The following is a 13,161-nucleotide window of genomic DNA, read 5'->3' as shown; positions in this document are numbered from 1 at the left end:
CTTGGAATTTTCAACAGATTCATTTGTGCTGATCTGAGGTTCCGTTTGGGAAGGTACGGGTGAAGCTTCATGGAGATAAATTTGGGGCCTTGTTGTGAATTGCTTTGAAGATCATACAGCCTGTCTTAAACAACAACCGCTGGGCAACGGGCAGCCAATGAAGCTGCTTCATCAGTGCCTTTATATGGCAGTGTCTCATTTGTTGGAAAATAACTCTGGCAGCTTGGTTCTGAATCAGCTGGAGCTTATAGATTTTGTTGGCGGGGAGACATAAATAGGTAGCATTAGCATAGTCTAACCTAGACAGAATCATAGCTATCATAATAACTATGCTTGCTTCCCTAGTGAAAAATCTCCTGTTCTTTATGAAGTTCCTCAACTGAAAAAAGCATGATGACCTGACCAAGTTAATATGGGATTGCATTGATAAATTAGCGTTAATTTGAACGCCCATACTTTTTTACATAATTCTTAGGGCTAGGAGGCGTTCCCAGTGTATCTGGCCAGTGTACTGGAGTCCAATAATGTCTATTGTTGGAAATGACTATCTCTGGTTTATCAGAGTTCAATTTGAGATGATTGTGATTCATCCAGTCTTAGATGAATATCATGGTGTTTTAAAAGAATGCCTTGGATTCCTCTGTCTCAGGAAAAATCCTCTGGAAAAATCAATTGCATATCATCTGAATAATTATATATCCTAATCTTCCTTTGTTGGAGGGAATGGATCGGGGGCAGATATAGAGGTTGAACAAGTGGGGGACAGGGACGAGCCCTGTGGTACCCCACAGGTGGTGGTAACGCTGACCGAGCTGTAGGGTGCAAGCTGACTGATTGAGTACGGTCCATCAGAAAGGATTTCATCCATTCTAAGGCTATTCCTCTCTGACCTGCGGCCACCATTCTATTCGTTAATATCCCATGGTCCATGGTATTGAATGCCGCCAACAGACTAAGTAGGACCAATGCCTTTGTGCACCCCCTGTCTGACCCCTCCTCAGGTCATCCACCACGCTTAGGACAACTGATTTGGTCAATTGAGATGGGCGGAAGCCTGCTTGATGGGAGTCCAGGAATTTAGTTTCTTCAATGAAGGCACAGAGAAGTGTAGCTACATGTGCCTCCAGAATTTTTGCTTGATACAGGAGAAGCGAATGGGTCGGTAGTTACTCAATTGTCGGGCATCCGCACCAGCTTTCTTTTGAAGCAGGATTAGGATTGCATCTTTGAAAGCATGCGGAACCACGCCTTTCTCAAGTGACATATTGAGCAGTGAAATGGTGGTATCTGGGAAGCAGGTGAAGATGTCTTTTTGTATTACAGGGGGGCATGGGTCTTTAGGTGAGCCGGACTTTACTTTATTTGTTAATTCTGTGAGTCGATCTAAATTATGTTCCTGAAGGTGGATAATGTAACTGGATTGGTATGTTGCTGGTGTAATGACCAGTCCTGTAAATTCTGGATAATGGAATCTTGTATTATCTTGATTTTGTTCACAAAAATACCATTCAAGTCATCGCAGAGCCTGAGGCGGAGTCATGACAGGTGTTATACAGTCCGGGTTGGATAATTCTTTATCTATATTAAAGATATCTTTAGTTTTGTTTTCCGAACTAAGGACTTTGTTACTAAAGAATGTTTTTTTTGCCCCTAGGATGGCTGTTTTATAGTCTATATAAACGAAAAAAGGGTAACCCAATAGACCCTTGTAGGCTTGGGCAGTGAACAATGTAAGTTAAGGGGTGTCTACAAGGGATTTAGTGAATTCAATGATTTAATTTATTTATTAGCATCAGTCATTGAGTATTTTGTGATCAATCTTACTCAGGCGTGTCAACAAGACATCTGTAGAAATTTGACATCAATTGAACAAAAGGAAAAGAACACACGGAAATCCTACTATATATGAAAATATAAGTTATTTTATATTTCAAAAATCAATTAAAGGGAAACAGACAAGTGATTTGATCACCAACGAAATGTCATGAACAGATGTAGGAAAAAATCAGCAAATCAATTCATAACAAACATAATCTCCAATCATTGAAGGAAGAGCAACTTAGACCAACTACTGGCATTTTCGTTCAGCCTGACGGGTTTAACTTTGCTAGTTTCAGCTCTGCAGAGAACCATTTAGATGCCTCATGCCACCTCACTTGCTTTTAATAGCTGCCTCAAACCTATCCACATTGTATGTTTTTGGAAGTAAAGTAGATGCCAAGGAATTATGGAAATCTGTAAACTTGATACGATTCCAGTTCCTTGTTAGTAATTTAGGACCGACTGAGGGTTTAGCTAGTGATAGACCACTTGGGGTGAAATTTATTAAATGGTGGTCCGACCAGGTAGATGGTTTAATTATTAAACTCTGGACCAAGAGCTTGGTGGTCCATAACTGGTCAAGGGAGTGACATTTAATATGTGTCGGCCCATATATATGCCCTTCTAAGTTCAGATTTTTTAGTAAGTCTGCAGGTTCATTCTAACCCTTACTCCCCTCTTCCTCATTTGTCCAGTCTCCGACTACCAAAATCTTTGCATAATCTATGATTAGGGGTGCAAGATAATGTGCTACTTCTTTAGTGAATTCTCCCATCGTAATAGGCGACCTATAGATCCGAACACACACCAGTGTGGATGTGGGAGAGTCCAATTTAAGAGTTAGATTATCCACCATTGCCATTTCTAGGGTGGCAATGGTGGTGAAGGAGCGGTGCTTTTTGATCACCGCTGCTACCCCTCCTCCTCTTTTTCCAGAAGACCTATTGGTCTGTAAGAGATAATAGTTGCCAGGTAATGCTGCTAGCATATCTGGGGTGGATTCCGTAGTCAACCAAAAGTTTCTGTGAGTAATCAAATATCTGGGGCTTCGGTGTCTAAGAGATTAAAAATTTCTAATTGGTGTTTAACCATAGAGCGTGTATTTAGATATGTACAGTTAGCTCCTTAGATGCTGGAGTCATAGGCATTGCAATTTCATACTTGTTTAAGGTGATTTCAGGTGCAGAACCAGTGGATACCTTTGCTAGTGCAGAATTTAAGAGGCCTTGCCTTAATAATTTGGTTTTGACTATAGAGTCAATCTTCGTGATATTTGCCTGTGGTGCCAACACTCGCAATTCATGTGAAGAATAGGTTAAAATTTGCACATAGTGGTTGGCCCCGGGCCCAGTCTGGCCAAGGCCGGGCGCAGACGTGCTTATCTACGCCGTCCATGCCAACTGATCCCTGACCCCTTTTCCTGCTACTGCCATATGCCACCAGTGCTCTCCCTCATTACCACAGCCACTCTCCCCACACACTTTTCGGGCGCCATGCACCTGTCCCCTCCGTCAGTCGTCTGTAGTGCTGCCACTGCCCATGTGCTGTCACTGTGCTCCCTGGGTGCTCCGCCCCCACTCGCTGCTTGTGTGGTGTGAGAAGGTGGCCTGGTATATGCTGTCCACTAATTAAAGTGGGTACCCTGTACCAGACCACATGACCCTTATGATGTATGAGGTCAAAGATAACCTTTAGAAAGCTATCCTAGTGGTAGCTGTGGAGAGCAGCCTTCAGGCCTAATCTTGACGGAATGTAAAGCAGCTTGGTTTACCAGAATATCACCTCCTGAATGACCAAATGAAAGGGGAACCACTCAGTAATTATATAAAAATATGTATTTATTAATATACCACACTCTCTACTAGTCTCTACATGAGATTAGAACATAAAGCACACAATACTGAATCAATAGAACGTTCGTAAGTAGTACAATAAACAGCGGGCTCCAGGGGGAGACAAACCATATACTAAAAAAATGGTATAACAATCACGACTTGACTAGACACAGTGCCTAGAGCACATACAATCGCTGGGACCCCGAGGAACCAACCAAGGCAGTGACAAATGGAGCTCACAGAGGATGGGTGCAGTAAGGAAACACAACCGCGTATAACAAGCATATGCTCTTGCAAATGTATGCGGTGCACAGGGGTTCGGGTCACACGGTCCCCACGAGGTATACTGGTCTCAGAATCGCTGAGAGGGCAGATCGACCTCAGGGACCTGTGGAAATCAACCTCCTGTGTTGCTGAAATCTGCAGAGTCCTCCGGAGCTCAGGAAAAGCAAGCCGGTCAGATGTGCTTAGGTGCCTGCTTGTGTAGGGGAGTAACTCCTGTACTCCAAGGGAGATTCTTTGTCCAGCTTCGTGCAGACCATCGTAGTACTTGGTTTCCTCTTAGTAGAACCTTGTCCAGGTAAAATCTAAAGTCCTGTAGCCAGGCAACCCACTTTATACCCACGGGAAACGGTTGGACAGATTCAAGGGACCCTCCTAGGGGAGGGGCAGGACAGAGGGGTGGCTACATGTCCTTTGTCCAGTTTTGTGCCAGAGCATGAGCCAATGACTCCCAGAACTGGTTTGAGCTGGACTATGCACAGGGACACCAAATGTGCCCTCAGTGTAGAATTTCTGGCACTCTCAGAGTACACCCACCCAGCCCCAATACACTAAACCCTGTCTGGGAGAATGCTATTGTCAGGCCTTCCTTTGCTGGAGCTTGACTCAGCGGCAGGAGAGCAGAATCTCGTCGGTGGCTGGCAGCATCCATTTTGTGCTGCCCAGGTCAAGAAAGCTGGTACCAGGGTGACCGGTGACCCATGAATGTTACTTCTGAAGGGAGGAATCATAGCTCCCAAACCAGTTACTGGTGTGGAGGTATGAATCCAAGGTGTTTGACACCAAACACAACATGTTTCTATGCAGCCATTTTAAAGTTAGCATTTACCACAAGTTTATTATGCAAATTAACCTATATGTCTGGCTGCCTCACAGGCAACCCCGAGAATGGTCTTCGAAGGCTATAGAGGAGCCCTACTTATGCAGGGGCACTCTCTCACATAATACCCAGCACCCTGCCTTCAGGATTGATAAGGCCTGCATAGGGATGACTGATAGGTTTTTAGGTGTAGTGATTTAGATAGAGGTAGCAAACCTATATCTAAGTAAGTGTTGCAAGCACCTTCTTACACAGGCTGCTGGAGCAGACCTGTTGTATCATTTTGAGTGGCCTCTCATGGGTGGCATAATATATGCTTCAGCCCATGGGAGGCCTCTGGGGTTCCTATGCCCTGGGTAAATGTGTACCATATATTAGGGACTGATAAGGGTACCCCAGTATCCAATCTGGAGGCTACCTAAGGTACATACATAGCAATTTAAGAGAGAAAGCAGATAGACTGGGGTCCCGGATAGCAGGATCCCAGTCAGACTAGTCCAAAAACCGTGAGACATCAGCAAAAAGTGGAGGTAACCATAAGAAAAAAGTCCTACGTTCCTACACAACCCCCCATCCTCAAACACAAGGACATTAAACTAACCTTGACCAGTTGAGTCTTCATGTTCTTAGTGGAAATACCTGGAGAGTCCATCTGCATTGGCATGGTTACTCCCAGGTCTATGTCCATTCCCTGTAGGGAAATAGATCACCACAAGAGTTTGGGGTTTTCACCCTTCATCTGTTTTAGCCATAAGAGGGGCTTATGGTCTGTCTAAACAATGTAGTGAGTGCCAAACAGGTATGGCCTCAGCTTCTTCAGCGCCCAAACCACAGCAAAGGCTTCCCTCTCAATTGCTGACCGCTTCTCTCTGGGGGTCAGCCTTCTGCTTATGAAAGCTACTGGCTGATCCTGACCTTCTTCATTAAATTGTGATAACACAGCCCCTACCCCCAATTCAGATGCATCTTTTGAACAATGACTTGTTTGGAATAATGAGGAGTTTGCAGAATGGAAGCAGTGCATATGACCTGCGTCAGGTCATCAAATGCCTTTTGACAGCTAACTGTCCACTGAACTTTCTAAGGCATTCTTTTAGAGGTAAGATTATTTAAGGGGGTCAGTATAGATCCATAACCCTTAACAAACCTTCTGTAGTGCCCAGTCAGGACCAAGAAAGCTCTGACCTGAGTCTGGATAGTTGGAGCAACCCAATCCATGATGGTTTGGATTTTGCTCTGCAATGGTTGAACATGGCCTCCACCCACAAGGTGGCCCAGGTACACAACCTTACTCTGCCCTATCTGGCACTTGGTGGCCTTGATAGTGAGGCCTGTCTTTTGCAAGGCCTCCAGAACATTTCTCAGGTTAACCAGGTGATCTCCCAGGTGGAGCTAAAGACAGCAATATAATCAAGATAAGCTGCACTATAGGCTTCCAGGCCTGAGAGAATTTCATTCACCAGCCTTTGAAATGTGGCAGGTGCATTCTTCAAACCAAAAGGTATCACCACAAATTGGAAGTGCCCACTAGGAGTTGAGAATGCTGTTTTTGGTGTAGCATCCTCAGCTAATCTGATTTGCCAGTAACCAGTTGTCAGGTGAAATGTACTTAAGAATTTGGCAGAGGCCAAAGTGTCAATAAGTTCATCTGCCCTTGGAATTGGATGAGCATCAGTTCTAGTGACTGCATTGAGTCCCCTGTAGTCAGCACAGAAACACATCTCTCGTTTACCACCCTGGATGTGATGTTTTGGTACCAAGATTACTGGACTAGCCCAAGGGCTATCTGAGGGCTCAATCACTCCCAGTTCCAACATATTCCGGACTTCAATACTGATACAGTCCCTGACATGATCAGGTTGCCTGTAAATCTTATTTTTAACAGGCAGTCTGTCACCTGTGTCCACCTCATGTGTACACCAGGTAGTCTGACTTGGAGTCTGTGAAAACATGTGTCTATACTGATGAGGACCTTCCTGCAATCAGTCTGTTGCTGCTCAGTGAGGCTGCCTGCCAAGGCTACACCATCAACTGAACCATCATCAGGGTTCTGTGAGAGGAGGTCAGGGAGTGGGTCACTATCTTCCTCCTGTACCTAATCAGTAGCCATGAGCAAGCTCATGTCTGCCCTTTCCACATATGGCTTGAGCCTGTTCACATGGGGCACCCAAGGTCCACCAGGTAGGTAACCCCTCCCATCTGCTCAAGTATGGTATGGGGCCTACTCCACGTGCCTTGGAGAGGTGCTGAGACCACAGGCTCCAATGCCTATACCTTCTGTCCTGGCTGGTACACAGTCAAAACAGACTTTTGGTCATGCCAGGCTTTTTGTAATTCCTGGCTAGCCTCAAGATTTTTGGATGCCTTCTTCATATACTCAGCCATCCTGGAGCGGAGACCAAGTACATAGTCCACTATGTCCTTTTTAGGTGGTTTGAGAGGTAACTCCCATCCCTCTTTAACCAAACATAAGGGACCGCCTTACTGGGTGTCCAAACAGAAGTTCAAAAGGGCTGCAGCCAACCACATTCTGTGGAACCTCCCTGTAGGCAAAGTGAAGGCCGGGCAAAATGATATCCCATCTATGTCTAAGCTTGTCCGGAAGATCTTTTATCATGCCCTTTAGGGTTTTGTTGAATCTCTCAACTAACCCATTGCATTGTGGGTGATAGGGTCTGGTGAATTTGTAATTCACTTCACACTACTTCCACATAGCAGTAAGATAACCAGACATAAAGTTTGCATCTCGGTCTGATACTACCTCCTTAGGAAAACCCACGCTGGAAAAGTTTCCAAGGCGGACCCTGGCCACAGCAGGAGATGTGGTGGTCCTAAGGGGTATTGCCTCTAGACACCTAGTGGCATGGTCCACCACCACTAGTATGAATCTGTGCCTAGATGCAGTTGGAGGATCAATGGGACCAACAATGTCAATCCCAACCCTCTCAAAGGAAACCCCCACCACAGGTAGTGGTATCAGGGGGGCCTTTGTAGTACCACCTGCCTTACCACTGGCTTGACAGGGAATAGGGGGGCGACAAAACTCCTTTGTGTCCTCTGACATGTGAGGCCAGTGAAAGGAAGGGACAAGCCTGTCCCAGGTCTTACCTTGGCCTAAGTGTCCTGCTAATGGGATGTCATTTGCCAGTGTTAATAGGAAGCCTCTAAACTTCAGAGGTATAACCAACCTTCTGGTAGTACCAAGCTTGGGGTCTCTACCCTCTGAATATAGAAGTCCATCATCCCAGTGGATCCTGTGGGACCCTCTGGCACGACCAGCAGCCTCTGCAGCAGCTTGCTGTCTGAGGGGTTCAAGAGAGGGGTAGCTCAGCTGCTCTTGGCTCAGATCTGCCCTGGAAGGGCCCCCTTTCCCCAAGATCTTAACCTGATCAGGTACATGTTCCTCTGAGACATTTCTTTCAGAGGGACTGAGGAGATCTCCCTCAGGAGACTGATCCTCACTCTGAGGCAGAGGGGGTGACGCTACCGTACCCCTACTGCTCCTTCTCTTGGAAGGCACCTGGTCCATTATTCCAGGATTCAGGGCCTGTTCAGTGAATGACATTTTTGCCTGTGAACTAGTCATGGCAAACACATCTGCAAGGATGCCCAACAAGTCTGTATTCCACAGGGAGGTCTGAGCTAACCACAACCTTTTTAGGGCCAGTTACCCCTCTCTAGCTGAAATTAACAACTACCAAGGAATAGTCAGTCCTGACACTGGTAGCATTGGTCACTTGGTACATCTTACCAAGTATGATCTGGTCAGGGCCCACAAGATCTTTTGTCACCACTGTGACACTTGCTCCTGTGTCCCTATATGCCATTGCCTCCTTTTCATCTCCTTTCACCATTATCAAACGTGGTTGTCTGTACTTGCCCATATTACTGGGACTGACAAATAAGGAGGCAATATCCACGTCTCTATCACAGATCAAAACAGCCTGAGTTGGAATTCTGACTAGGGCAGAATCCATCTCAGATCCCAGGGTTAACCCTACTAAACCCTTGTTCCCAGTACCACAACTTGGACCTGACCTATGGGGAACAGTTGCCTTAGGGGCAGTGGTGGTGTTGGCAGGAGGATCCGTGGTCCTTGGATAATTTGCATCTCTTGTACAATGGATTTTCTCCTTACACAGGAAGCACCAAGGTTACATTTTGTTTTTACCCTTGTTAGATTATGACTCCATCCCAGATGCAAGAATTTGGGGCCCTTGTGAAGACTTCGGGTCTTTAACCTTCTCCCCACCCTTATCTGAAGTTTTAGCATCTTACTTCTTTTGGTCACCACTTTGATTCTGAGCTTTCTGCTTCACCCTGGTTCTGCCCCACTTATCTGCCTTCTTTCCAAATTCTTGGGGAGAAGTCAGATCAGAATCAACCAAGTACTGATGCAACAATTGTTTTTGGCAAATATTAAGGATCTGCTCCCTCATAATTAAATTGTACAATCCTTTAAAATCATTCACTTTACTGCCAAGTGACCCGCCTTCCAGAGCCTTCGTAACACAATATACAAAGTCTATCCAGTCCTGAGTCTGTGTCTTCTGGGTGTCTCTGAACTTAAACCTGTACTGTTCAGTGGTTAAGCCAAACCCATCAATGAGAGCACTCTTCAGGACTGAATAATTGTCAGCATCCTCTTCTCTAACAGTGAGGAGCTTATCTCTACCGTTGTCAGCAAAGGAGATCCACATAATAGCTGTCCACGGCTCCTGAGGGTCCCTCTGTACCTTACAGGCCCTCTCTAGTGCAGTTATCCATTTGTGGATGTCATCCCCACACTGGTAGGGAGGGACTATCTTGTTCAGGTTCCTATGATCATGAGTATACTCCTTAACCCTAGGGACACTGTTGCTGCCACCCTGGGACTCTAGTCCCAATCTCTTTGTAGCTCTCTGGAGCTTTAGGGATTCCCTGTCTAGGGTCAGCTGCTTCTTCTTGAGCAACGCTTTCTCAAGCTCCACAACTTGGCACTGTCTATCATAAGAGGATTCCCTCTTATTTGATATGGAAATCCCTATAGAAGTTCCTGAGTGTCGAGATTCTACAGAGGGAGATCCGGATCTCCTAGGTGACCTATGCACTCTACCTGGTGGAGTAAAGAGAGGGCGACTGGGGCCTTCTCCCCAACCTAATGGAAGATCTATGTTGTCCAGGTTAGAATCATTTTGATCCTCCTGGTCAGGGTTTGAGTCCAGGTCAAAGAAGGTTTCACTCCCTGGCCTTTCCTCATTCCCTGCCCCACCCACTCTATCTACCTCATCAGGCCCTGGGGTCTTCCTAAGGTCATCTAAGAGTAACAACTCAATGCGACATTGGGTGTTTGCACTTCTCCCTGTCCTCAACTTCCTAGACACACACATGGCTTTTAATTCCTGAAATAAGAGGCCAGTGTACCTAATTGGCAGAGAGTCACTGGCTTCTCCTCTAGAAGACATACCAGTGCTATGTGGTGTAGGCACCTACCTAACCTAGTGGAGACTAAACTCTCTTGAGTTGGAGAAAGGATGTGCTACACCCTTGGCTTACCCAACTCCAAGTTCAGTAGAACTTACTTATTCTAACCTTGATGTATTATATGTACCTAATACTTAGTGGCTTTCAGTTAATCACTCAATGAAATTTATCTGGTAAAACACTAGCAAGCTTGAATCCCAACTGATGCACACCAATGTGAGAGCGTGGCCTGGTATATGCTCCACTAATTAAAGTGAGCACCCTGAACTAGTCCACACGACCCTTATGATGTATAAGGTCAAACTTAACCATTCGAAAGCTATCCTAGTGGTAGCTATGGAGAGCAGCCTTCAGGCTTAATCTTGAAGGAATGTAAAGCAGCTTGTTTTACCAGAATATCACCTCCTGAATGACCAAACGAAAGGGGCACCACACAGTAGTTATATAAAAATATGTATTTATTAATATACCACTCTTTATTAGTCTCTACACGAGATTAGAACATAAAGCACATAATACTGAATCAATAGAACATTCGTAAGTAGCACAATATACTGCCGGCTCCAGGGAGAGACAGATCCATATACTAAAAAAATGGTATAATAATCACGACTTGACTAGACACAGTGCAGAGAGCACGTAGAATTGCTGGGACCCTGAGGAACCACCCAAGGCAGTGACACAGGGAGTTCGCGGAGGACGGGTGCAGTGAGAAAATACGACCGCATCCTCCGAACAACTCTATGGGAAAGTCGCGGTGGCAAAGTTACAGTTTAAGGACACTTCTACGAGGACTTCAAGCAAACCCTTTGGAAGTTAGGAGGTTCTAGAGCCAACCCACTAGTGAGTACCGAAATACCCAGGTTACCAATCCCAGAGGAGCCAGGTGCATAGCGGTCAAGTGGTGTCGGAAACCTATGTCGTTTTCAGTGGAGAGCTGCAAAGAATTACTGCTGCCGGGAAGGTGAAGAGTGTCCAAGCCTGGATTCTAGATGAGAGGAACCTAAAAGCAGTGGGGAAAGAGTCTGGGTCACTTCAGGTGACCAGGGGCTCGGTTGTCAAATGCTCACTGATGCCGGGTGCTTCAGGTGCGAAGAAGGGATGCTTGACTCTGCAGCTACGGGGACCAGGAGATGTCAAGGATGATGAAGATCCGGAGGTGAGCTGTCCCACGGAGGATGTCGAGTGCTAAGGGGTCGATGTCCGGCTGGAGCACCAATAACCCTTGTCAAATGCAACCCACGCAGGAAGGACAAACAGGTAACAGTGTGGGCCAGCAAGGTCCAGGGGACTCTCCAAGCAATGGAGAGTCAGGGCATATCTAGAGCAACTAGGGAAGCCCAAGAACAAACAAGGTGACCCTCGCCAGGACCCACAGGCCAACGGACCAGGAGTCACGAGGAGACCTCAAGCAAGTTTGCAAAGCACCAGACCAGGGAGCACTCAGTGCGAGGAGGCCGGATTTCTTCACTGCAAATACTGCTCGGGGTCAGGACTACGGGAATCCAGAGCACAAGCTCTGGAATCGTCAACAAGCGTATGCACTTGCAAATGTACGCAGTGCGCAAGGGTTCGGGTCACGCAGTCCCAACTAGGGATACTGGTCTCAGAATCGCTGAGAGGGTAGATCGACCTCAGGGACCTGCAGAAACCCACCTCCTGTGTTGCTAAAATCTTCAGAGTCCTCGGGAGAAGCAAGTCGGTCAGATGCGCTTAGGTGCCTGATAGCAGGGGAGTAACTCTTTTACTCCAAGGGAGATTCTACAGTCGTTCAGCGTCGTGCAGAACGTTGAAGTACTTGGTTTGTTCTTAGTAGAATCTTGTCCAGGAAATTTCTAAAGTCCTGTAGCCAGATAACCCACTTTATACCCATGGAAAATGATTGGACAGATTCAGGGGACCCTACTAGGGGAGGGGCAGGACAGAGGGGTGGCTACACCCATGTCCTTTGTCCAGTTTCACACCAGAACTGGTTTGAGCTGGACTATGCACAGGGACACCAAATGTGCCCCCAGTGCAGACTTTCTGGCACTCTCAGAGTGCACCCACCCAGCCCCAATACACTAAACCCTGTCTGGGAGGTGGTTACACCTCCCTGTGACAGGATGCCTATTGTCATGCTTTCCTCTGCTCGAACTTGTCTCAGCAGCAGGAGAGCAGAATCGTGTCTGTGGCTGGCAGCATCCATTTTGTGCTGCCCAGATAGAGAAAGCTGGTACGGGGTAGACCGGTGGCCCATGACGGTTACTTCTGAAGGGTGGATCATACCTCCCACACCAGTTACTGGTGTGGAGGTATGAATCCAAGCTGTTTGACACCAAACACAACATGTTTCTGAGCAGCCGTTTTAAAGGTAGCATTTACCGCAAGGTTCTAATGCAGCGTAACCTATATTTCTGGCTGCATCACAGACAACCCCGGAGAATGGTCTCCGAAGGCTGTCGAGGGGTCTTACTCGTGCCGGGACACACTCTCACGTAAAACCCAGCACCCTGCCTTCAGGACTGATAAGGCCTGCCATAGGGGTGACTGGTAGGTTTTTAAGTGTAGTGATTTAGATAGATATAGTGAACTTATATCTAAGTAAGTAGTGCAAGCACCAGCCTACACAGTCTGATCGAGCAGACCTGTTGTGTCATTTTGAATGGCCTCTCATGGATGGCATAATACATGTTTCATCCCATGGGAGGCCTCTGGGGTACCTACGCCCTGGGTACAACGGTACCATATACTAGGGACTGATAAGGGCACCCCATTATCCAATATGGAGTACATAGAAATTTAAGGGAGAAAGCAGATAGCTGGAGTCTTGGATAGTAGGATCCCAGTCAGACTAGTCTTAAAAAGGTGAGACATAAGCAAAAAGTGGGGGTAACCTTAAGAAGCAGATCCTACTTCCCTGCATGTGGCATACCTGCCCCCCTCGCTCCCTGATCCACT

Source organism: Lissotriton vulgaris, chromosome 5, assembly GCF_964263255.1.
Source record: "Lissotriton vulgaris chromosome 5, aLisVul1.2, whole genome shotgun sequence".
NCBI classification, from domain to species: Eukaryota; Metazoa; Chordata; class Amphibia; order Caudata; family Salamandridae; genus Lissotriton; species Lissotriton vulgaris.
The sequence above is the reverse complement of the archived record's forward strand: the minus strand, read 5'-3'. Positions refer to the sequence as shown.